Raw genomic sequence first — 27,205 nt, forward strand, 5'->3', positions numbered from 1 at the left:
AGAGGCATAGAGACTACATTCACATAACTTTTATTATAGTATATTCTCATAATTTTCTATTTTATGTTTAGTTATTTCCTATTTTATTGTTAATCTGTTACTATGCGTAATTTATAAATCAAACTTTATCATAGGATTTGTGTATAGAAAACAACATAGTATATACAATTTGGTTCTACCCGCAGTGTCCACTGGGCGTCTTGGAAGATGTTCCCTGTGGATAAGGGGGTACTCCTATGATCCCTCTGCTTGAGGTCTCAGCCACCCCAACCTATAAGTCTCTTATTCACCTTTAAAAACTCAGCTTAGGGACCACACTGATCTACCTTTCCATGGTCTGCAGTCTGGAGTGAGTGCCCTGTCCACGTCTCCTCCATGCCCCTCCACCATGAGATTCTGCACAGCACTGACCACTCTGTAGGTCTCTGTTGGTCTACGTCACCTCCTGGGGTCCCTGGAGGGCACAGCACATGGTCAGTTCATCTGCATTGTAGAGGCCAACACTGATGGACACCAGATGGATCTCAACAGATGTTAAATCAATAAAGTGAAGAAACCCAATCCCCCCATGCTACAGAGGAGGAGACTAAGACCTGCAGGGGAAGGGAGCTCCATGATCACTGGCCACCCTGCTAGCTGATGAGAAGCCCAGGCTAGACTCGCCTTCCTGGGCTCAGTCCCAGGGCTTTCAGCATGGCCTTTCCCCTGCTGACTCGGCATTCAAGGGAGTGGAAATACCCAGTCGAAGTATGTTACATGGGATTTTATTTTATTTTCCCCCCTTTCAAGTGGCTCCCCCTGAGTTTACCAATCTTCTACTGCTATAAACTTATGGAAGAAGAATGAAAGTGAGTTTGAATTTACTGTGGTCCTTACCTTGAGAGAGTTTCCTCTTAACTTCATGTTAAAAATAACAAGTCTTCAGTGCGGAGACCTAGAATCCCATTTCCTGGTCAAATAGCTCCTGTCGTATTTCTCGGACTGATTTAACAACTCATTAAGGATTTATTACAGCTGGCCTCCTCCCACACACCTCTCTAATACTGACAGGACTGGCCACAGGAGAAAGAAAGTGAGAAATTGTCTAAAAATAAATAAAACCTGCAAACCTATCCATAAGAAAGCTGCAGCCTTCCCTTTGGGCTTTGGTGGGGACAGATGGGGAGAGGAGGCTGAGGCTTCTGCAGTGCTGCAACAGGGGCAGAGACCCTCACATGTCCTTTCCCAAAGCCATCTGGCTGCTCCACTTGGCTCCAAGCATGCCTTCCGGGGTCACAGCCCTGGCCAGCCAGGGAAGGGGCCATTTTTGATGTGCTATCATGACTCCCCTGGCTGCTCCATCTTATCAGCTGGGGGGAATCCATGCATGGGTGGTGGGGTTCACACAGGCAAACCAGCCTGGGGAAGATATCAGGATAGGGGTTCTGTATTGGCCAGTTCAGGCTTCCATAGCAAAATACCACAAAGTGCGTAGCTAATACAATGTACATTATTTTCTCACAGTCTGCAGTCTGAGAGTCCAAGATCAGGGTGCTGGCAGGGTGGGTTCTGGTGAGGGCTCTCTTCTTGGCTATGGATGGCTACCTTCTCACTGTGTCCTCCCATGGCCTTTCCTTGATGCGTGAATGGGAAGAGCAAGCTACATGTAGCTCCTCCTTCTCCTTCTCCTTCTCCTTCTCCTTCTCCTTCTCCTTTACCTTCGCCTTCTCCTTCTTCTTCTTCCAAAGTCTTGCACTGTCACCCAAGCATGATCTAGGTTCACTGCAATCTCTGCCTCCTGGGTTAAAGCAATTCTCCTGCCTTAGCCTCCTAAGTAGCTGGGACTACAGGCATGAGCCACCATGCCCAGCTAATTTTTATTGCATTTTTAGTAGAGACGGGGTTTCACCATGTTGGCCAGGAGGGTCTCTATCTCCTGACATCGTGATCCTCCTGCCTTGGCCTCCCAAAGTGCTGGGATTACAGGCATGAGCCATGGCACCGGCCCCTCTTCTTCTTCTTAAACTGTTACTAATCCCATTAAATAAGGACCTCACCCCTATGACCTTATTCAACTGTAATTGCCTCTTAAAAACCCTATTTCTAAATGATGGTCCTGATGATGACAGACTGCTTATATTACAGTGGTCCCATAAGATTGCAATAGAGTTGAAAAATCCCTATAGCTTAGTGACACCACAGCCATCATAATGTTGTAGCACAATGCATTACTCGTGTACTTGTGGCGATACTGGTGTGAACAAACCTACTGTATTGCCACTTGTATAAAAGAATAGCACATACAATTATATACAGTACCTAATACTTGATAACAAACAACTATGCTACTAGTCTATGTGTTTACTATGCTATATCTTTAATCTCTATTTGTAAAAAAGGTTTACTGTGAAACAACCTAAGGCAAGTACTTTGACAGGTATTCCAGAAGAAATCATTGTTTTCCTAGGAGGTGACAGCTCCGTGTGTGTTATTGCCTCTGAAGATCTTCCAGTGGGACAAGATGTGGAGGTGGGAGACAGTGATGTTAATGATCCTGACCCTGTGTTGGCCTAGGCTAATGGGTGTGTGTCTTTGTTTTTAATTAAAAAGTTTAAAAAGAAAATAATTTAAAAAATAGAGAAAAGCTTATAGAATCTGGATATAAAGAAAAATTTTTTTTTTTACCACAGCTAGTGTTTGTGTTTTAAGCTCAGTGTTATTACAAAAGAGTTAAAAAGTTAAAAATAAACCCCAAGATGGCTGACCAGAGGGATTTTGTACTCACTTCCACAAAGAAGAACGCCAGTAGTGGGCAGATAATCACTTTCTAAAAGATCAACAAAGAGAGAACACTGGCATTCAACAGAGAAGTGACAGGAAACATCCAAAGGAAGGAAAGAGAGGGAAGCGAAGCAGCTCGCCTGGCTAAGATTACCTGGGATCCTGGAGAGACTCCCCAGTGTGAGGAAAGGGTAAGTGAGAGGTCTCAGATGTCCATAGTCCCACCATGGACTCCTGCAACCTAGCCATGGTAAAGCCACTTGAACTTTACCAGCCCTGAAGCTAACAAAGCTGCCTGGAGACAGTGAGATGACGTTGCTCCAGAGAGGAGCAATGGGTCCTTACGTGGGTCCCACACTGCTCTCTCCCTCCCTGCGCAGTCCTAAGCAGCTACAGTAAGGCACCACTTTGAGATCCTAACCCCCAAAAGACTGCATCCTGCTCAACCATGTCTGCATCTTCATATCCCTGGAGCCCCAGTGATGTTCCCCACCTTCAGCTACCACTGCAACTGGCTGCTGCTCCTGGGGCTAAAGCATGGGCCACTGGCTATAACCCTGCTGCTTCCACCATCGGAGCCACTATGTACTTTCATATGCACATAGCCCCCCCACCTCGACACAGCCATCATTGCTGCACTGCTGTGGCTGAGGTTCAAGCCAACCGTGGGCTGGTGCCACCCGGACTAAAACATAAGCCAAATGTGTTCTCCACCCACCTGGATATGGCTGCTACCACCGAAAGTAACCACATTTTCCCTAGGAGCAAGGATAAAGTGAAGCCACTGCCACCCCCAAACCAAGCATTCCACTGTGGGCCTGGGAAACACCCTGCTCCAGCCTAACACAGCTAGTGCCTGTAGGTATCATTTTGGGGCCTGAGGACAAGCTTGCCTGCAGTCCCCCATGCCATAGCATGCTGTCTGGGGGCCTGGAGATCTTCCAGAACAGTCTACTGTCATTGGCATCCTGAAGTTGAGCCTACTCACTGTGCCACTAGCACACAGTTGGCACTAACCTGCACATACAACCTGCAGGCCTGGAGACTGGTCCACTCAGCCCATCACAGAAACTGCCAGTGTTAGTATGCGTGACACAGGGCCCAGAAGGCTGTTCTACCACTGCTACTGCCATCACACACACCATTCCTTCTGCTCAGGGGCTTGAGAACTCACACATCCACGTGCTGCCATTCTTTGTATTTGAGCAAGCCACGTGGAGGCCCAAGAATTGGCCTGTTTGAACCTGTGATACCTGTGCTAATGTATGCTGCCCCGGACCCCAAAGACAGGCATGGTCAGCCCACCACTGCCACTACTGAAGCCAAAAGATTGGCCCACCTGACATCCCAGTCCCCAGCAAAACTTCACGATATCCTTCACTGATAACTGGACCCTAAGCCATTGAGGAAATCACAGGCACCACTGATGCTGTTTACAGCTAAACAAATCATATGGAGGCTACACTGCTGGATGCACTGAGAGTCAAAGCCAAAGTGCCCCACCAAACCAACACCATAGATACATCTTCAGGAAAATGCATTCCCCATGAGAGAAAACTTAAAAAATTGGAAGAAAGTGACTACTATGCCAGATGCACAGATATCAATGGAAGGACACAGGAAACACAAAAAAGCAAGAAAATTTAATGCTCACAAAGGAACACAATCTCCCAACAATAGATTACAATCAAAGTCAATTTATGAAATCCCAGAAAAAGAATTCAAAATACTGATTTTAAAGAAGTTCAGTAAGATATAAGAGAATACTGAAAAACAGTAAAAAGAAATCAGAAAAACAATTCAGGATATTAATGAGAAATTTACCAAAGAGATATATCATGAAAAAGAACCAAACAAATTTTGGAACTAAAGAATTCATTGAGTGAAACATGAAATATGTCTAAAAGGTTCAGCAATAGACTAGATCAAGCGGAAAATGAATTCCAGTACTTGAAGACAGGCCTTTTGAAATAATACAGACAGAAAAACAACAAAGAAAAAAAGAATAAAAAGAATGAGCAAAGCCTACCTATGATATATGGTATATCATAAAGTGGCCAAATATTCAAATTCTTGGAGTTCCAGAAGATGAAGAGAAAATAAAAGAGTTAGACAACCTATTTAACAAAATAATAGATGTAAGCTTCTCAAGTTTAGCGAGAGATTTAGATATCCAGATACAGGACACTCAGAAAATGCTAAACAGAAAAGATCTCCATGGCACATTATAGTTAAAATGTCAAAAGTCAAAGGTGGGCCCAGTGTGGTGGCTCACGCCTGTAATCCCAGCACTTTGGGAGGCCGAGGCAGGTGGATCACGAGGTCAAGAGATCGAGACCATCCTGGTCAACATGGTGAAACCCCGTCTCTACTAAAAATACAAAAAATTAGCTGGGCATGGTGGTGTGTGCCTGTAATCCCAGCTCTCAGGAGGCTGAGACAGGAGAATTGCCTGAACCCAGGAGGCGGAGGTTGTGGTGAGCCGAGATCGTGCCATTGCACTCCAGCCTGGGTAACAAGAGCGAAAACTCCGTCTCAAAAAAAGAAAAAAAAAAAAGTCAGAGATGAAGAGGAAATTCTAAAAACACCAGGAGAAAAACCTCTAGTCACTTATAAAGGAACCCCATCAGACTAACAGCAGATTTCTTAGCAGAGACCTTACAGGCTAGGAGTGAATGAGATGATATATTTAAAGTGCTGAAATAAAAATAGTGTCAACCAAAGATGTTATTTCCAGCAAGGTCATCCTTCATAAATGAAGGAGAAATGAAATTTTTCTCAGACAAGCAAAAGCTGAATTTGTTACGACTAGACTGACCCTACTAAAATGTTTAATGGAGTCTTACACCAGAAGCAAAATAATAATATCTACCATAATAAAAACACATGAATATACAAATTTCACTGGTAGAGGAAACACACAAACAAGAAAAAGAAAATACTCAAATGTTACCACTACAGAAAACCACCAAACCATAATGATAAACAATAAAAGAGAAAGAAAGAAACAAAGGATATACAAAACTACCAATAATCAGTTACCAAATGATAGAAATAAGCCCCCACATATTAATAATAACCTTGACTATAAATGGATTAAACTTTCCCCTTAAAAGATATAGATTGGCTGAATAGGTAAATAACATGGCCCAACTATTTGTTACTTACAAGAAACTCATCTTACCTATAAAGACACATAGAAACTGAAAGTAAAGGAACGAAAAAAGAGAGTCCATTAAAATGAGAACAAAAAGTGAATAGAAGTACATATACTTACATCAGATAAAACAGAGTTCATGTCAACAATGGCAAAAAAGATAAAGATTATTATATAATGATAAATGAACTATTCAGCAAGAGGATATAACATTCTAAACATACATGCAACTATTCTGGAGAACCCAGATGTATAAAGCAAATATTATTAAATTTTTTAAAGAGAGAGGCCAAGTGCAGTGACTCACGCCTGTAATCCCAGCACTTTGCGAGGCCGAGGCTGGTGGATCACTTGAGGTCAGGAGTTTGAAGCCAGTTTGGCTAGCATGGAGAAACTCCATCTCTACACAAATACAAAAATTAGTTGAGTGTGGTGGCACGTGCCTATAGTCCCAGCTTTTTGGGAGGCTGAGGCAGGAAGATTGCTTGAGCCTGGCAGGTGGAGTTTGCAGTGAGCTGAGATTGCACCACTCCACTCCAGCCTGGGTGACAGAGAGACTCTGTCAAAAAANAAAAAAAAAAAAAAAAAGTGAGATGTATACTCCAAAACTATAGTAGCTGGGGACTTCAACAGCTCACTCTCAGCATTAGACAGATCATCTAGACAGAAAATGAACAAATAAATTCTGGATTTAAAGTGCACATTAGACTAAATGGACCTAAGAGACATTTACAGAACATTTCTTCCAATAGCTGTAGAATACGTATTCTTCTCATCAACACAGGAACACCTTCAGGTTAGAACATATGTTAGAACACAAAGCAAATCTAAACAAATTTAAAAAAATCATATCAAGTATCTTCTGAGATCACAGTAGAAGAAAATCAGTAATCAGTACCAAGAAGAACTCTGGAAACTGTACAAATGGAAATTAAACATGAAAATTAAACAACATTCTCCTGTATGACCATTGGCACAAGGAATGAATTAAGGAGGAAATTTAAAAATTACTAGAAACAAATGAAAATCAAGCACAACTCACCAAAACTTACGGATACACCAAAGCAATGTGAAGAGGGAAGTTTATAGTGACAAATGCCTACATCAAAAAGTAGAAATATTTAAAATAAACAATCTAATGATGCACCTCAAGGATTTAGAAAAGCAAGAACACACCCAAGCCAAAATTGATAGAAGGAAAGCAATAATAAAGACTATAGCAGAACTAAACAAAATAGAAAGTAAAAAGAAATTTCAAGGATCAATAAAACAAAAAATTGGATTTTGAAAAATAAACAAAATTGAAGAACCATTTACTAGATAAATCAAGAGAAAAAAAGAGAAGACCGAACTACAAAAATCATTAGAGGTTATTATGAACAACTAAACACGAACAAACTGGAAAACCTAGAAGAAATGGATGATTCCTGGATACACACTAGATTGAATCAGGAAGAAACAGAAAACCTGAGAAGACAGATAACAAGTAGTAAGATTGAAGCAGTAATAAAAAATCTCCCAATAAACAGATTCCAGGACTAGATAGCTTCACTGCTGAATTTTACCAAACATTCAAAGAAAATTAATACCAATTCTCTTCAAATTATTCCAGAAAATTGAAGACCAAGGAATGACCCCTAACTCATTCTACAAAGCCAGCATTATCCTGATAGCAAAACTAAAGACACAATGTATTAGTCTGTTCTCATACTGCTATGAAGAAATATCCAAGACTGGGCAATTTATAAAGGAAAAAGGTTAAATTGACTCACAGTTTCACATTGCTGGGGAGGCCTCAGGAAACTTATAGTCATGGAGGAAGGCAAAGAAGAAGCAGATACCTTCTTCACAGGGTAGCAGGGAAGAGTGAATGAAAGCAGGGGAAATGCCAGGTACTTAGAAAAGCATCAGATCTTTTGAGACTCACCCACTATTACAAGAACAACATGGTAGAAACTGCCTGGTCCTGCCCTTGACACTTGGGGATTATGGAGATTACAATCCAAGATGACGTTTTGGATGGTGACACAGCCAAGCCATATCATTCTGCCCCTGACTCCTACAAAATCTCATATCCTCACATTTCAAAACACATTCATGCTTTTCCAACAGTCTCCCAAATTCTTAACTAATGCCAGCATCAACCCAAAAGTCCAAGTCCAAGGTCTCATCTGAGACAAGGCAAGTGCCTTCTGCCTATGAGCCTGTAAAATCAAAAGCAAGTTAGATAGTTCCTAGATAAAATGGAGGAACAGGCATTGGTTAAATACACCTATTCCAAATGGAAGAAATTGGCCAAAAAAAAGGGGCTAAAGCCTTCACACCCAATTCTGAAATCCAATAGGGCAGTCACTAAACCTTAAAGCTCCAAAATGATCTCCTTTAACTCTATGTCTCACATCCAGGTCATGCTGATGGGCTCCCACAACCTTAGGCACCTCCACCTGTGAGGCTTTGCAGGGTACCCCCCTCTCCTGGCTGCTTTCACAGGCTGATGTTGAGTATCTGTGGCTTTTCCAGGTATGTGGTGCAAACTGTCAGTGGATCTACCATTCTGGGGTCTGGAGGAAGGTGGCCCTCTTCTCACAGCTCAACTAGGCAGTGCCCCAGTGGAGACACTGTATGTGGGCTCTGACACCGTGTTTCCCTTCCACACAGCACAAGCAGAGGTTCTCCATGGCTGCTATGCCCCAAAGCAAACTTCTGCCTGGACATCCAGATGTTTTCATACATCCTCTGAAATCTAGGCAGAGGTTCCCAAACCTCAATTCTTGACTTTGTGCACTTACAGGCTCAACACACCTGTAAGCCACCAAGGCTTGGGGCTTACAGCCTCTGAAGCAATGGGCCAAGCTGTATTTTTAGCCATAACTGGAGCTGGAGTAGCTGGGACACAGGGCACCATGTCCTGAGGCTGCACAGAGCAGGGGTTTCCTGGGTCTGGCCCATGAAACCACTTTTCCCTCCTAGGCCTTTGGGTCTGTGATGGGAGGGGCTGCTATGAAAGTCTCGACATGTCCGAGAGACATTTTCCCCACTGTCTTCCTGATTAACATTCATCTCCCCATTACTTATGCAAATTCCTGCAGCCAGCTTGAATTTCTCCTGAGAAAATCGGTTTTTCCTTTCTACTGCATCATCAGGCTGCAAAATTTCCAAACTTTTACGCTAAATCATCTCTCTCAAGTTCAAAGTTCTACAGATATCCAGGGCAGGGACAAAAATGCCACCAGTGTTGTTGCTAAAGTGTAACAGGAATCACTTTTGTTCCAGTTCCCAAGAAGTTCCTTATCTCCATCTGAGACCACCTCAACCTGGACTTCATTTTCTATATTACTATCAACATTTTAGACACAACCATTCAACAAGTCTCTAGGAAGGTCCAAACTTTACCACATCTTCCTGTTTTCTTCTGACCCTCCAAACTGTTCCAACCTCTTCCTGTTTCTTAGTTCAAAAGTTGTTTTCACATTTCTGGGTATCTTTACAGCAGCATCCCACTCCTGGTACCAATTTACTGTTTTAGTCTATTCTCACACTGCTATGAAGAAGTACCCAAGACTGGGCAACTTATAAAGGAAAGAGGTTAAATTGACTCACAGTTGCACATTGCTGGGGAAGCCTCAGGAAATTTACAATTATGGTGGAAGGCAAAAGAGAAGCAGGCATCTTCTTCACAGGGTGGCAGAATGAACTGGGTGCAATGAGGGTAATGCCAGATGCTTATAAAACCATCAGATTTCATAAGAATCACTCGCTATCACAAGAATGGTATGAAGGAAACTGTCCCCATGATCCAGTTATCTCCACCTGCCCTTGACACATGGGGATTACAATTCAAGGTGAGGTTTTGGGTGGGACACAGCCAAAGCATGTCACACAACAAAAAAGACAACTACAGGCCAAGATTCCTATTGAACATAGATGAAAAAATCCTCAACAAAATGTTAGCAAACCAAATTCAACAGCACATTAAAAAAATACATCATCATTCCAAGGATGCAAGGATGGTTGGACATGTGCAAATCAATAAACATGATACATCACATCAACAGAATAAAGAATAAAACCATATGATTATCTAATAGATGGAGAAAAATATTGGTAAAATTCAAAATCCTTTCATGATAAAAACCCTCAACTAACTAAGCATGTAATGACCATCCCTCAGCCTAATAATGGCCATATAAGACAAACCCACGGATAACATTATAATGAATGACTAAAAGCTGAATGGCTTTCCTTTAAGAACTAGAATAAGACGAGGATGCTCATATTCACCACTATAATTCAACACAGTACTGGAAGTTCTGGCCAGAGTACTTGGTCAAAAGAAAGAAATAAAGGGCATCCCATGAAACTGGAAACCATCATTCTCAGCAAACTGACAGAAGAGCAGAAGATCAAACACCGCATGTTCTCACTCATAGGCAGGTGTTGAACAATGAGAACACATGGACACAGGGAGGGAACATCACACACCGGGGTCTGTTGGGGGGAAATAGGGGAGGGATGGTGGGGGATGGGGAGTTGGGGAGAGTAGCAGGGGGAGAGACGCCAGATGTAGGTGATGGGGAGGAAGGCAGCAAATCACACTGCCACATGTATATGTGTACCCATGAATCAATCTTGCATGTTCTTCACATGTACCCCAAAACCTAAAATGCAATAAAATAAAAGGAAAAAAAAAAGAAAGAAAGGGCATCCAAATTAGAAAAGTGGAAGTCAAACTGTCCCTTTTTGCTGATGATATGATTTTTTTTTTTTTTTCGAGACAGAGTCTCACTTTGTCACCCAGGCTGTAGTGCAGTGACATGATGTCATCTTACTGCAACCTCTGCTTTCCAGGTTCAAGTGATTCTCCTGCCTCAGCCTCCCTAGTAGCTGGGATTACAGGTGTGTGCCACCATGCCTGGCTTATTTTTGTATTTTTAGTAGACACGGGGTTTCACCATGTTAGCCAGGCTGGTCTCAAACTCCTGACCTAAGGTGAGGTGATCCACCCTCCTTGGCCTCCCAAAGTTCTGGGATTATAGGTGTGAGCCATCATGCATAGCTGATGATATGATTTTATATCTAGAAAAAAACTTGACCCCATAAAAAAACCTCTTAGATCTAATAAATAAATTCAGTAAAGTTGCAGGACACAATGGCAGCATTCCGAAAATCAGTAACTTTGCTGCATACCATTAATGAACTAGCTGAGAAGGAAGTCAAGAAGGCAGTCTCTTTTACAATAGCTACAAGAAAGATAAAATACCTAGGACAAAATTTAACCAAGGAGGCGAAAAATCTCTACAAGGAAAACTACAAAATGCTGATAAAAGAAATTGAAGAGAATACATGCAAATGGCAAGATATCTCATTCACATGGATTTGAATAATTAATTTCATTATAATAACCACACAGCCCAAGGCAATCTAGATTCAGTGCAATCCCTATCAAATTACCAATCTAATATTTTTTCACAGAATTAGAAAAAATAGTCCTAATATTTATATCAAACAACAACAACAAAAAGCCTAAATAGCCAAAGCAAACCTGAGCAAAAATATCAAAGCTGGAAGCCCTTCACACTACCTGATTTCAAAATACATTTCAAGGCTATGGTAACCAAAACAGCATGGTATTGGTATAGAAACAGACACACAGACCAATGGAACAGAATCCTGAATCCACATATTTTCAGCCAACTGGTTTTTGACAAAGGCACCAAGAACATGCCTTAGGGAAATGACAGCCTCTTCAATAACTGGTGATGGGAAAATTGGATATCCACATGCAGAAGAATGAAACTGGACCCCCCATATAAACAATCAATTCAAAATGGGTTAAAGTGTTAAATGTAAGACCCTCAAACTATAAAACTACAAGAAAACCTAGGGAAAACATTTTAGGACATTAGTCTAGGTAGAGATTTTATGGCTAAGACCTCAGAAGCACAGACACCAAAACCAAAAACCCACAGAAAGAAAAGGGAACTCTTATACTCTGTTGGGGGAAATATGAATTAGAAATTAGGACAGCCACTATAAAAAACAGTATGGAGATTTATCAAAAAACAAAAAATAGAACTACAGTATAATCCAGTCATTCCATGACTGGGTATTTATCCAAAGGAAAATAAATAAGTATATTAAAGAGATACCAGCACTTGGATATTGATTTATTGCAGCACTATTTACAATAGCAAAGATGTGGAATCAACCTAAGTGTTTGTCAATGGATACATAAACAAAGAAAATGGGGTGTATATACCCCATTTGACTGTAATGGAATAATATTTGACTATAAAAAAATGAAATCATGTCATTTGCAGCAACAGAGATCAAACAGAAGGTCATTATATTAAGTGAAATAAGCCAGGCACCAAAAGACAAATGTTGCATGATCTCATTTATATGCAGGAGTCAAAAAATTTGATCTCATGGAAGTAGAGAATAGATTGATAGTTATCAGAGGCCATGAAGGTTGTGTGGGAGGGGATAATGCAGATTGGTTAATGGGTACACTGAATCAGTTATATAGAAGAGATATGTTCTAATATTCAATAGCAGAGTAGCCGACTATAGTTAGCGATAATTTGTGTATTTTAAAGCTTCTAGGAGAAAGGACTTGAAATGTTCCCAACAGACAGAAATGATGAGTATTCAAGGTGATGGACATGCCATATACCCTGACTTGATCATTACATTTTATTCATATAAACATGTAAAATTATGTGTGTCAACAGGAAACTTAAAAACAATTAAAAAGTCTGTAAAGTAAATAATTTTTTTTTTTCTGACTCCAGGAAAAACCAAAAAGTTTATTGGGCAGTAAGCCTTCACTTAATGTCATTGATAGGTTCTTGGCAACTGTGACCTTCAGTGAAATGACGTATAACAAAACCAACTTCCCTATAAGGCTAATTGGTATAAACAATATTTAAGTTCCTATGGCATATTTCTGGTCACAAAAACATCACCAAACTTCTAAATAAAGACTCAAAACACTTCAAATATTAAACATTGAAATAAATGTGAGCTATATGTACATTTAAGAAAAACTAATTAAAACAAATGGAATAATTATTTACTCAATTATTCCAGGTCAAGGTCATGAATGGCTGGAGCCTATCCTGCCAACACAGGACACAAGGTAGGGACTCACACCCACACCCACACTCACTCAGACTGGGACAATTTAGAATTGTCAATGACCCTAACAATTTATGGCAAGCTAAGGTTAATTTATTATTGAAGAAAGAAAAAATACTTAAAAAGTAAATTCAGTGTAGCATAAGTGTGCAGTATTTAAGTTTCTTGTAGTGTGAAGTAATGTCCTAGGCCTTCACTCACCACTCACTCACTGACTCACCCACAGCAATTTCCAGTCCTGCAAGCTCCATACATGGTAAGTGGTCCATCCAAGTGGATCATTTTTATCTTTAATATTTTTACTATATTTTGACATGCCTGCTTAGATATGTTTGGATACACAAATACATTGTGTTACCATTGCCTACAGTATTCAGTACAGCAACCTGCTGTACAGGTTTTTAGCCAAGGAGCATATAGCTTATGTGTGGAGTAGGCTACACCATCTAGGTCTGTGTACGTACACTCCATAATGCTTGTATGATGACAAAATCTGCTAACAACATATTTCTCAGAGCATATCCCTGTTAAGAGATGCATGACTATATAGCCACAATGGGAGTGAGGGCTTCAATATATAAATTTTGGGGGAACAAAACTCAATTCCTGAAAGCTCCCTTCTTGGAGGGCTTGGGGATGTTGCCTGGGAAGGACACATGCTTATAGCATGACTGCATACCATATAAAAAACTGAACATTTAGGCTCTTCTCTCTATGTAAATTATACCTTCAGAAAACAAAACCACATGGGAAAAAGGTTTAGAGTTACATTTGAAATACAAATGGGACATTATCAGTGTGTCTTGCAGACTTTTGAAGATCTCCGAGTGTTGACAAAACAAACATCTTTGACATCTTTGTTGACAAGCAGACATCTTTGCTGGCACTGAGATGTCTCATTTTTGACAAAATGTAGTTCCTTGGTGATAATCATTGATTGTTTAGTGATCAGAAAGCAATATTTTCAGCATTTTACAGGTTAGCATGTTATTTTAATTGTATTAATGGATTAGGTTTATTTAGGAAATTGGGTTTGAGGTTGACGTGGACCAAATAATTTTTCCCATTTAAATATTCTATTTACTTCACAGGCTCCTTGTAAGAACCAGGGATAATGCATGTAAAGAACCCAGTCCTGTGCTGGCCCATGGCAACTGCTGAATGAATAACAATGTTAATTACAACAGAAGCTCACATGTATGATGTCAGGCCCAGAGGATGGTGTGGACGAGCAATATGAAAAAGTGAGTAGGGCAAGACATGGTGGGGGCCTAGTTATCAGGGCAAAGGCCTGAGACAAGGACTGGCTGGAAGTGAGGTTGACCCTGTGTCCCATCTTGTTTCTTGAGACAGATCTTGGGAATTGGGGTCAGAACTGGGCCATAGTCAGGGCCCTAGGTGCCAGGTCTGGGGGAAGCTGGGGTGTGGGACCAGTTGTGGGGCCTGGCAGCACCCAGCTTGTCTCATACAGGCTGGAGGGACCTCAACCAGCAAGGGTGTGCTCTGAACCGGATCAGAATGACCTTCTGGCTGGGGCTCAACCAGTCACGTATTCCTTTCTTCTTTTTTAGTTGGGTGCATTATTGGATGCCCGGTGAGAGCAAGACACCATTCTTGCAATTATGACTGGGGGTGAACAAAGAGGACAAGACTATTTACTCCTAGTTTTGAAAGAAGTATTAACATTTCTTTCCAAAAATTGTGGATGTCTTAATTTTTCCTTTAATTTTGTTCATTAAAAGAAAATGTATTTTATTGATCTATTTTGGGGTTTTGTTGGTGGTGCATATAGGCAAGTAGTCCCTCTTCCTGGTGAATTCTTCCTTTTCATTTTGCAACAAACCTCTGTATTTCATTTAAGAATGTGTTCTGTGGGGAGAAATGCCAGATATAGGGGACGGCGGGATGGAGGCAGCAAAGCACCTTGCCATGTATGCACCTATGCAACAATCCTGCATGATCTGCACATGTACCCCAGAAACTAAAGTACAATTAAAAAAAAAAAAAGAATGCGTTCTGCCTTAAAGTCTATTTTATATAAAATTAGTATACCTGTGTCCAACTTTTGGTCTTATTGTCTTCTTGGAATATTTTATCATTCATTTACATTCAACATTTGGTCATTATATTTTGATATATAATTGTGTTTCATTTGGTTTTTAATAAAATTTGAGGTTTTCTATCTTTTAATTAGCCAGTATAGCAAATTTATACCTATTGTGATTAAAGATACATTTTGGTATTTTTTACAATCATATTTTCACTTTATTATAACTTTGCTTCTTTCCTTCCTTAGCTACAAATTCATTTGAGTTTTCAATTCATTTATTGATTACTTGTAGTTTTTTTCCTACTTATTTAACAAAATCTAAGGTTGATGGTTTTTCTGCCTTCCTCTCACAAAAGACATCTTTTATCTTAGTTTTTATTCATTATTTTAGTTTTGTCTTTTTGAAAATTGCTATTAGTTTAGTTATTTTGCATATCTTAACAGCCAGTATTTACCAGCTCATTTGCTTATTACTCTTTACTGTTAAGTCAGTCGCTTTTCTTCTGAAAGTCATCCTATCGTCATTTTTTTTCCATCAATATGTTGTATTAGTCAAGTCCATGTCTTCCTATGACTCTAACAAATTACCTAAGACTGGGTAACTTATGAACAATTGAAATTTATTTCTCACACCTCTGAAGGTTGGAAGTCCAAGAACAAAGTATCAGCAGGTTCAGTTGTCTGGTGAGGGCTGCTCTCTGCTTCCAAGATGGTGCTTTATTGCAGCATCTTTAGAGGGGTGAACGATGTGGCCTCACCTGTCACAGAGAAGGAAAGGACAAAAAGGTGTAAATTCCCTCTATCAAGCCCTTTTATAAGGGCACCTAATCCCATTCATCAGGACAGAGTCCTCATGCCTCAATTACCTCCCAAAGGCCACATCTCCCAATACTGCCGCATTGGGGATTAAGTTTTGGAGGAGACAGAAACTTTCAAACCATAGAATGTCAGTATTTCATGTCTGAAAACGTCTTTATTTTGTCCTCACTCATAAATGCTAGTTTACCTAGTGCAGAGGTATTTCCCCCAAGAAAATTTCAAGATATTTCTCCATTGCCTTCCAGCCTTGATAGTACAGATGGGAAATTTTTCTAATTGCTATGCTTTGGAGGCAAATTAGTCTTTTCTTTACGGTGGTTTTAGAATTTTTTTCTTTGTTTTTGGTGTCTTCCATTTTCACCGTGATGTACCTGGTATAGACATATTTTATTAACCTTCTCAGGACTCACTGCTATTTCAGTCTGAGGATTCATGACTTTAGTCAATTCTGAAAGACTCTCAGTCATTATCATTGTTTTTTCACACATGGCTTTTCCTCCTGTGGCATAATAAAGAAAAATATCTAGTTTTTGCCCCATCACAGAGCTTCAAAAACCATTGGAATTTGCAGAGCCATAGGAGTTGTTTGTTATACTAATTAGGTGACTCATGGCAGCCCTGAGATAGCATCAGGGTGGAGGCTGGTCAGTAGAAAGGCCAGTCATGTGATTACTGGGTTGAAAATTTGGGCAAGCCCAACCTTCGACCTCTGGGCAGTGGTGTAGGGCTAGAGATTGAACTCAGTGACACAGCTGTCATACCTACATAATGAAAGCCCAATACAATCTCTGGACAGGAGGCTCAGTGGAGCTTCCTGGTTGGTGAATGCATTGATGTGCTGGGGGTGATGCGCTTGGATTCCATCAGAAGAGGGCATCAAAGCTCTGTGCTGCGCCTCTCCCCACGACCCTTGCTCTATGTGCTTCTCCATTTGGCTGCCCCTGATCTGTATTCTTGATAAGAAAGCAGTAACTGTGAACTATAGGGCTTTCAGTCAGTTCTATCAGCTGTTCTAATGAATGATCAAACCTGAAGGGGCTGTGGGACCCTCTGGATTTATCAATGAGTCAGAAATGTGAATGGCCTCTGAGACTTGATGTGAGATTTTTCTCATCAAGTTTTCTGAAGGGCTGAGCCCTTTAACTTGTGAGATCTGATGCTCCCTCCAGGTGGTTAGTGTCAGAATGTATTCCAGTCACTTAGTAGGGGTGAAACCAAAACATTTTGGAAATTGTAGCCAGCCAGGAAGAACTGCAAGTGTCTTGAGGACATCTGAAACTTGTGGCTGACGTCTTAAGGGGGGCAGTTCTGTGAAGGACTGTGCCCTTAATATGAGGGGGCTGCACTAACTCCAGGTTTCTAGGGTCAGAATTGAATTAGATTGTAGTATGCCCAGTTGGTATCAGAGAATTGGTGTCAAATATGACTCCATTGCCTAGGTTCCATTTGCATTTTTCTGGAGTTCCTATTTTATATATATATATATATAAAATCTTCTTTTTTATCTTTTGTGATCCAGCTTCTCTTTTATATTTTTCTTCTCATTATCTCTCTGTGCTGCATTCTGGCTAATTTCCTCAGCCCTATTTTCTGGTTAACCAGCTCTCTTTTGAGCTGTGCCTAATAATCTATTTTATTCAGCCACTGAGTTTTTAATTTTAGTGACTACATATTCAATTTCTAGAAGTTTTAAGGGATTCAAATCTTCCCTTTTCTTCTTATGTTTTATGGCCCTTTTATCTGTTAATCCTTTTAAATACAATTATTTCACTATAAACTTCTGATCTTTCTAGTATCTCAAGTTCTAGTGCATGCAAGTTTATCCCATGTGCTAATTCTTGCTCACGGTGATTAAAACTTCTGATTGTGACCTCAGTTTCTGAGGTTCTCCCTCCATGTCCCACCACAGGACTCCCATCCAAACCGGCTTATGGAAGTGCTTGGCATCGAGTGCTTTGTGTTTTCTTCCCCTAGGTATCTCTGATCCTGCACCATGTTAAAGTTAATTTATTGGTCAAGTGATTCCTGTGCCAAGCAAGTGGTGTAAATTTGAACACCAAGTTCACGTGAGATATAGGGCTAGGATTTTGGTACCTCATAAGAGAGTTCCTCCAACATCTGCCTCCAGAGATCAAACAGAGAAAAGCTTCATTTTTATTTTCTTGGGTCAGTGGGTAGATTCCTGTCTCCCCTCATTTCTGCCCATTTCTATCTTATTGAAGGTATAGCCCTCGAAGTGTGCTGGCTTTAAGTAGGTGACTCTGTTCTACCTTCTTGCCTTTGGAACTCAAGGTCTATTCTTCAGACTCAATGGGAGTGTTAAAACCCAAGCCCTCAGACTTTTATTTTTCTTAGTGAAAGCACATGACTCTTTAAACCCGTGTGATTATCTGGCTTTTAAATCCTACTTTTAGTTGAGCTGCTTGAGTAGAATTGACTGCTTTGAATACTTGCTGGACAGCTGTTACCTGGGGATTTCTTTTCCTTGCTTTCTTGGTTGATTCATTTTTTTAAGAAAATTGTGAATTACTGTTCTATGAATTGCACATTTTTTTTTTCTGTAGTACTCCCTCAAGCAATTTTTTTTCCCAGAAAGGGTATATGGGAGAAAACCTTTTTGAGATTTCCTCTCTTAAAACCTCTTCAATTCCCCTTACGTTTGATTGATAGTTTGACTGGGTATGGAATTGCTGGTCAAATTGCTCCATTCTTCTTGGCAAGGACTCAACCTCTGATTCCTCCATTGAAGGATGAGATGATTAAGGGGACTGATAAACCAATGTGTGTGATGAGGCTGGCAGAGGTCCTGGCTGGCAGATGTCTGGCTTAGGCCTATTGAGTAACAGGGCAAATGACTTGGTGTGTCAGTGACTTATTGAGGCTGTCCTCTAAGAAGAAACCCATAGGAAAGTCAGGGAAGCAGGATATGGTGGGGAACACTAAACAAAGATGTGGCTCCAGCCTCAGCATGATCCTACGTTCATTTTAAAGTGAAGGGGCCCAGGTTGTGTACCTCTTATCAATCAGCCGACAGCCTGCTCCCAGGGAGGTAGGTGTAACTTCTCAGGGGAGGGCAGTCCTCTGGGCAGTGCAGCTACGGGTCTAATCATCACAGCAGCTGGGGGTGGGGGCTCTGCAATCGACATCTGGGTGGGGTGCCAACAGTGTTATTTCAACATTTAATAAATGATTGTGCCTTTTCCTCTTCTCTCCCTAGCTGTGTCCCATTTGAGGATATATGCCGTTGTGGACAGTAGAGAATACATGATGCCTGTTCTGGAAAAATGGGCCTCATGTTAGTCAACCATAGAAGAGACTGCAAATTCCTGTTTTGGATGTTACTGGGAATGCCAGAAGAATATGACACACTTTTGTCACATTCAGGAGCCTGCGGGCTCTGGGTTAGAGAGTTGAGACCATTCCCATCTGATGATGCACCGGATGAGTGGTAGGCACAGTGAAAAGCAGAGTGAGAATAGGGAGGTAAAGTAGGGGAGACCTAAGGACAAGACCAGAGGTTGAGTCCAGGTGGAGGAAGGCCTTAGACTGTGAGCAACAGGGCATCGCTGATGAAGCCAGCCAGAAGGAAAAAACGCATGCCCCCAAACCATTAGAGAAAACGGTGGCCAGAATATTGACCAACTACTAGGTGTTCCTACAGGAGTCAAGAGATCAGTGAGGACTTTTGGGGACTGTGAGGTCTTCTGGGGACACTGGGATCTGAGCCAATCTCTAGGGGATGAAGAGGACTTGGGTTGGGGAAGAAGGGATGGGGAAGGCATTCTAGTCAGGGGGAACAGTGCAGGCAAAGGCAGGAGAAGGGGGCTGAGCTCAGCATCCTCAGAGCATCACATGGGGCTGCTCTGTTGGGCAGTAAGTGCCATCTTGCTATCGAGGAGGTGGCTCCAGGGTGCACAGGAGCCCTCACGGGGGTCTGAATCCTGCCACTATGTCCCCAGCAGAGTACCTCATGTGTTGGAAAGGACAAAATTGGTTTTTTTCATATGTAAGCTAAAAAAGTGGATAATTCCATAGGGCCACGGGAACACCCGGAAGGGACAGGAACACCCCAAGGCCTGGGAGCTGGGGAGCTTTGGGTCTTTGTGCTGCCAGGACCTGGGAATTCAGAGACCAGTCAAGGGGAGCAGCAAGATCACCATTCCTGGAGGGGTCCTACAGTTTTCCCTCCTCGGGAGAAGACAAGCACTGGGGGAAGTCTAGGTGTGTAGCATGGGTGGGAGTAAAGTTGGCCAGCTGCAGAGGAGGTCCCAATTTCTGGTAAGTGGCCTGTCTTTGGATTTGTCTTCCGAGGTGGCTTGCTCTGTGGCTCCATTCCCATTGCTGCATGAACATGTCCACGCTTTCTGTGTTACTGGCTGAGCTGTGTCCCTTGTATTCATCTGCAGAAGCCCTAGCCCGCAGGACCGCAGAATGTGACTGTATTTGGACATACAACCTTTCAAGAGGGGATTAAGGGAAAATGTGGTCATACGGGGGGACTCTATAATCCAAGATGTCTGTCGTCCTTAGAAGAAGAGCACTTTTGGGTATACACAGTCACCAGGGATGCGTGCACAGAGGAAAAAGCCAGATGAGGACACAGCTAGACAGTGGAGTCAGCAAGCCAGGAAGAGAGGCCTCAGGAGGACCCAGCCCTGTGAACACTTTCCCGCCCGCTCTGCTTGGCTTCTTTCTGCCCTTCCATCAAGATTCCCCTGCAATGAGACCTCCTGGGAATGCTCCCCTTTTCTGGGCTCCCTCAGGCCTGTCGCCTCCTTTCTCAGAGCAGTGACCAGCCCTGGGGTAAGATCTCTTGGTCACTATCCCATCAGCTGGCAGGTGTGCTCCCTGGGAGGGGCTGACTTCTCCATCCCTGTGTAGCACAGTCCTGGCCCAGCGCTTGGTGAGTGCATCCTGCATTGGCTCAGACGTGTTGATGGCTTCTCTGGGCATCAGTGCCTTTCCCGGCTGCCCACCACACCCTTGCATGTGCTGTGCCTTCTGCTGCTTCCAGACCGACTCCCACTCATCTCTGCAAGGCACATGCTGGCGTCACCTGCTCAGAAGCCTCCCACCTTGGGCTGGTGTTCCACTCCCCTCTGCTTCCCCCACAGCTCACTGGCCCCTCTGTTTTTGTCACTGCATGTCATGACTCTTTCTGCCATGCCAGGAACTTCCTCATCTTCATGGCATCACCTGTTGTTCACTGCACTGAGTGAGCTGCCCCGAAGAAGGGGTGAAATCAGGAAAGAACTGGCCAATCTGTAACCAGAACTGAAGGGAAATTAGAGAGTTCAGAAATTCTTGGGTTTTCTGGGTTAGGAAATCAAACTATTTTTCGTCTTTAGCCTCTCCCAGAGCAAGAGCAAGACACAGCCTTGTTAAGACTTCTAAAAGTCTGAAGGTGGCACTTTATAGAATCCCTCACCGGAAACAGAAGGCCACCTAGCAAGACAGAAGGCATGGTCTCACTGAGTCCCATGATGCCCAAGTGCCGGCATGCAGTCTAGACAGCAGGGCTGGTCTTGCGAGGAAGCTGCGGCGTGCTTGTTGGCATGTGGAGGGAGCCACCATCAAACACATGGAAAATCCAAGTGTCTGAGGGAGTTCTGTTGGCAAAAGTGCTGCCCGCCTAAAAGAGATGGTGACGGTTCAAGATGTGAATCAATCTCCAGGTTCTTGATTTGCTCCAGGCAGGGGAAGGCTGAGAAAGCTGCTCAGGGCTGTAGAAGTGCATGTTCCCCAGTGCCCTCATCACATGGGATGGGGGAGGATGATGGAAAAGGAAGGAGCTTTCCTGGAGTGGCCCCAGGAGCCGTGGAGAGTGATGGCAGGAACGCTGTCCCCAGGGAGCAGACCCAGGGCCTGATCAGAGGGTAGTCCCTGCCCTTAGGGCAGGGGGCCTTGCAGTATTTTCCCAGGAGTGTGTTGAATTTCTCTGGACAGTTGTAGTTCTTGGCCTCTGGATAAACAGGAGTCGTGGACTTGCTATATTCACAAGACCCTGCACCTCAAGGCTGACGCTGTGATGGGGTGAGGCTTCTGGAACGTCTTGGGAAAGGTACATGTGTTTAGCATGTGCACAGGAAATGATAGGACAAACTGTGGGAATTTAGATTACTATTCAGCAAACACTGGCTTCTTCTTTCTCCTGCTAGAGACAATATATTTCCCCACTCCATGGATATATGCTGACTTTGGTCACAGGACTTCCATTGACCAATGAAATGTTGGCAGTTCACAGATGAGAAAGGCTTGAAATGTGCTTGTGGTGTTTGGTTTGTCTTCTTGCCATCTTCACTTCACATGGTCTTTCCCTTGGGTCACTGTCATCCCTTTCCTAAATCAGATTTGAGACCAAGCCACAGGGAAAAGTCAACCCCAGCTAGACCCACAGCTGAGCCAAGCTCATCCTCAGTGGTGATGAGATCAGTGGCCTCTCCCAACTAACTAGCATCTGTGAATGACAATGCATGAGTGATGATGTTTTGAGTGACAGAGTCTGGAGTGGTTTGTTATGCAGCAATAGCTGACTGATACACCTTCCTTCCAGGGAGAATAGGTGGCAACCAAAGAAATCACAGGCAGACCTGTTTTCTGGGAGCAGCTATTGAAGAGGCTCACAAAACAGCCTGCAGTGGAAGCAGACAGAGCTGTGGCCCTCGATCCGTGAGCAAGGGTCCTTCTCTCAGTTTTCACTTGGCCTCCCTAGGCTCCAGCCTGAGTCCCTGCAAGCTGTTCTGAGAATAATGAAAAAAGGAGGATGATGGGGCCGTGGGTTCACATAAACACCCTAACAGGATTATTTTCTTTAAATTAAGATGGAATGCGCCTTGTTCTTTTCAATTATAGGAATAATAAACATTCTCTTCTCTTGATCAGTTTTCCTAACTACAGGCAATGCTGTTAACTGTAAAATGCCTAACACGGACTCAAAGTACTGTCTCCATTACATTACCATTAAAGCTGCCACCCGACAGTTATAGTCAGTATTAGTTTTGAGCTACAGAAGGGAGATTTGATTTATCAAAAAATCCCACACCGGTGGGACAGATTTATGGGACCTCAGCAAATGTTTTTTTAACAAAAATTATAATTTTAAATACTCCATTAAATCTTATGCCAGCCCATGTATTTAAACAAAATTCAAGTGGGCTTATAGTCTTCTCTTTCCCTTGATAATTAATCAGACGAAAGTTGATCTTTAAAATGGAGTTAGCAATTGCCTTGAAAAATACAAATTCTCGATTCTTTTTCCTAATCTGTCTGTCCCATCCGCCAGTGGCCTCTGACTGGGTCTTTAGGGGGTTAGCACTGCCGCTGTTGGATGAAGTCTGACTGGGCCTTTAGGGGGTCAGTAGTGAGTTTGCTCAGATAAACGTCGTGTAAGTGGGACTTGTTACACTGTCTGATCTCACTGCAGTGTGCATAGTTCTCCCGTGTCTCCCTTACCAGCCTGTGAACTCTCCTGGGGTAGGAATGAGATCGTGTTTGTGTCTGTGCCCCTAGCGCCTCCGAGGGTGCTCTACACAGATGTGCCTCCATTGTTGATTAGGACTGAATGGCAGAGGTTAATCTCCCAAGGCCCCTGGGGAACAGAAGCCCCCGATGCATGAGTCAATCACATCTGCACAAATTCAAGCACAGTTGCTATTGGCGCCCATTTACCATAATCAAGGATGAGCACTGGAGTCAAGAATGTGCCTGGCAAGTTGGGGTAAGGAAGACTCCAGTGGAGGCCCTGCTCAGGAATGTCGGCTCTTTCCTGCTGTTACCTTGTGTCCCAGCCTGACTGGTGAAGACATGAGTGGGATGCCCTGTTGTCAGGCCTGCAGCATCAGGTGGGGATGCACAGCCAGGACATGCTCTTTCTGCACCCTGTGCCACCACACCGCCACCAGCTTGTTCACATGTCTTCCCCTTTCACCGCCAGGAACAAGCAGCATGAAGGCCAGAGGGTCCTCATCTCCATTTGGAGCTACAAAACACCCAGCCAGGCTCTGAAACCCCAACTCAGAGGGTCCCCACTCAAGTTAGCCCAGAAGCCATTTATGATTCTCTCAACTCACTGATGTAGTCCTTCCCTGGATCCTCACAGAACTCAAATTAGGTCTTGGTGGGACGCTGATTATAAAGTCACTCAGTGCTTGCTTATACCTCTACACATTCTTCTGACTGAATTAGATTGTGGCAACAGTTTCTGGTCTCCTTCCTGCATCTTCTGTCAGTTGTCTGTAAAGTGGGGTGTGCGGGCTTTGGAGTGTGACAAGCCCATGCTCTCCCCATAGCTCTGCCCCCTGTCTGGATTTCCAGAGTTGATAAGTTCCTGAGAGCTGGGGCCCTATGAAAAGGCCCTAAGTAGGGTGGTGGATGGAGAATCCCTAGGTCTGGGGCCGCCCAGACATGGTCACTTACTGCTAGAGGCTCAGGGCATGAGGTGTGATGCAGGCTTGGTGACCTGGCTCATGGGTGGAGCGTTTCTGTACACTGAGGTGAAGCTGGAGTGCTGGGGGTGGGGGCTGCAGCACCTTGCTGCTCTCACCTGGAGACTAAAGTCCCCGGGAGCCAGCCCACCACCACAGCCTTTTCTCAGGTGGGTCTTTGGGAGTGAACCAAAGAGTGAGGGTAGTGTGGGGCGAGGAAGCAAAAGACCCCCAAACCTTGAATGAGTCTAGCTCATTCTTCTCCAGTGCTTAATGCTCATGTGTGGCTGGGTGGTGCTCTGCTGCCGACTTCTCAGAGTCCCGGTGAGTCTTCTAGCAGCTGGCTCTGATCAACACAATGGCCATCCTCTCCCTTCCCTGCCACCTACGACAGAAGGAGATGGTGCCACATCTAAGAATTCAGTTGGGCCCCTCTGAGTTGGGGTTTCAGAGCCTGGCTGGGGTTCTTTTGTAGCTCAAAGTGGACATGAAGAACCTCTGGCCTTCATGCTGCTTGTTCCTGGGGGAGATGGCGTGGCTTGGAGTGGGAAGGCAGGCTTAAATAGAATTGACTGAAGGCCATTGGTTTGGACTGAGCTCCTGCCCTAGGCCCCACAGATAGGACCAAACCAGAATCAAGTCACTTGTGTCAGGTGCCGTGTCATAAAACCGAACTTGGAAATGGGCCAGTTTTCTTTTTAAAATTAGGAAAAATTCATCACAACCAATCAGAAAAGGCCTGGTGTTCCTGAGCTGCCGGCCAAATAAGGAAGTCTCTCTCTTTTAACCCTATTAGGAATGTCACTTTGAAACCACCCATCTGTCTTTTGTTCTCTGTGTCTGCTTCCCGCTTCCCTTTTTGTCTATAAAGCCTACCTGCTCTGCTCAGCTCAGTGGAGCACCCATTTCATACATAGGATGCTGCCTGATTCATGAGCTGCTAATAAAAGCCAATTAGATCATTAAACTCATTTTGCTGAAATTTTGTCTTTTAACAGCGGGGAGAAGGAACAAAAAGAAAGAAACAGTCTTTCACAATAATCAGATGTACTAACTCCTGAGTAGAGCAGCTTTGTGCATTTTGGGGAGTTAGGAAAATGATTTTTGTCTTCTTATTGCTTTATGTAAGGAGTACAAACTCAAGGGCCATTAGCACCCTTGGTCATGCCTGATCATTTCTAAACTGCATGGGCTGTAAGGTGTGCAGTTCTTTTGCATCAGCCTAGACACCTTCTGTCATGGGTAGATGCTATGGGAGATCCACTCACAGGCCCTTCTGCTGCAACCCAGCACAGATCCAGGGGTCCTGCAGCCTCAGGGGCAGAGCACAACCCAGGTTACAAAGGGGCAAGGCAAGGCCCACCCCCACCCTGCCCCCCAACTCCCAGGGCACTTGAGCTGGTGCAACTAGAATATTTGCAAGGCCTTCAAAATGCCCCCTCCTACGTGAAGATCCACCAGCTTCCTGCTGCCTGTTCTCTCCGACCTGAAGCCACTGCTGGGATTCAGCTTTGGAGACCGCATTAGGCCTTCAGACCTTCAGATTTTCTCACCAGGAGCCACAGCTTGGCCATGGCTTTGAGGGGCTAACATTTCCTTTTTCAGAGTATAGTTACAAAGTTCCCAACCAGACAGTGTTACTGCTTAACTCTCTCCTACACACTTATGTTCATTTAAAAATAAGGAGGAAAGGGGCCCTTGATTTCTCCTCTCCACCCACCCGCGGACAGGGGCTGTGTTCTGGCACGCAGTCTCAGCTTTGCAGACAACAGCAGCTGGTTGCCATGGGCATGGGAGGTCACCGATTCCAGGGAATGCTGGGAAAGCCATTTGAGTGCTGCCTCTTCACCTCCTTTTCCTCCCTCTGCCCATGGTGAACTCTGGGTGCGTCTTACTTGGGTGTGCATTGTTTCCATGCTGTCCAAGTGGCTTTGCTTCCTTTGTCTGTATCCCGAAATGATGGGATGTCCTGTTTTGGAAAGCTGAGCACTAGGCTCAAGCCTAAGAAGAGGGCAGCACGGCCACTGTTGGATGAAGTCTTCCAGGGTAGAGAAGCTGGGCAGAGTCTCGGGGTGAAGTCTCTGTGTTGCAGTCCAGCTTTAGCTTCCTTGAACATTTCCAGGAGTCCTTGAGAAGAACGGGGTCTCGTTGGGCTGCAGCCTGTGCCTGTATTGCAGTTTGGATGTTTGTACTCTCTAAATTTGATGTTGAAATGTGATCCCTGATGTTGGAGGTGTTTGGGTCATGGCGGTGGATCCCTCATGGATGGCTTAGTGCCAACCTCACGGTCATGAGTTACCCACAGATCCGATTGTTTAAGAGTCTGGTGCCTCACTCCTCTCTCTCAGTCCTGCTCTTGCCATGTGACATGTCTGCTGCTCCTTTGCCTTCCACCATGAGTGGAAGCAGCCTGGGATCCTCACCAGATGCAGGTGCTGACACCATGGTTCCTGTAAAGCCTGCTGAACTGTAAGCCAAGTAAACCTCTTTTTAAAATAAGTTGCCCTGCCTGAGGTATTCCTTTTTTTTTTTGAGATGGAGTCTTGCTCTGCCCCCAGGTTGGAGTGCAGTGGCCTGATCTCATCTCACTGCCACCTCCGCCTCCTGGGTTCAAGCTGTTCTCCTGCCTCAAACTCCTGAGTAGCTGGGATTACAGGTGCCTGCCATCACACCCAGCTAAATTTTGTATTTTTAGTACAGATGGGGTTTCATCATGTCAACCAGGCTGGTTTTGAACTACTGACCCCGTGATCCACCCATCTCAGCCTCCCAAAGTGCTGGGATTACAGGAGTGAGCCACTGTGATACAGCCAGACAATGGACATCTGGCAGAAAGAGGGTCAGAAGGAACCTGCT

At 43.6% G+C, this 27,205-nt stretch overlaps 1 long non-coding RNA gene across 2 annotated transcripts in view; it reads left to right on the plus strand.

Moving 5' to 3' along the window:
• The window catches only part of LOC119469769, a 71,380-nt gene extending 51,050 nt beyond the window's left edge, over positions 1 to 20,330 (plus strand). Inside the window, exons 3-4 of one of the 2 annotated variants that reach the window (XR_005198612.1) lie at positions 14,149 to 14,301; positions 19,144 to 20,330. This is a non-coding gene — a long non-coding RNA (uncharacterized LOC119469769). Of the gene's footprint in view, positions 1 to 14,148; positions 14,302 to 14,628; positions 14,849 to 19,143 lie in introns of those variants that run through there. The other variant, XR_005198613.1, reaches the window with a different exon arrangement.
• The last annotated feature ends 6,875 nt before the right edge of the window (positions 20,331 to 27,205 follow it).

Source organism: Cebus imitator, unplaced genomic scaffold (genome assembly GCF_001604975.1).
Source record: "Cebus imitator isolate Cc_AM_T3 unplaced genomic scaffold, Cebus_imitator-1.0 Scaffold825, whole genome shotgun sequence".
Classification (NCBI taxonomy): Eukaryota; Metazoa; Chordata; class Mammalia; order Primates; family Cebidae; genus Cebus; species Cebus imitator.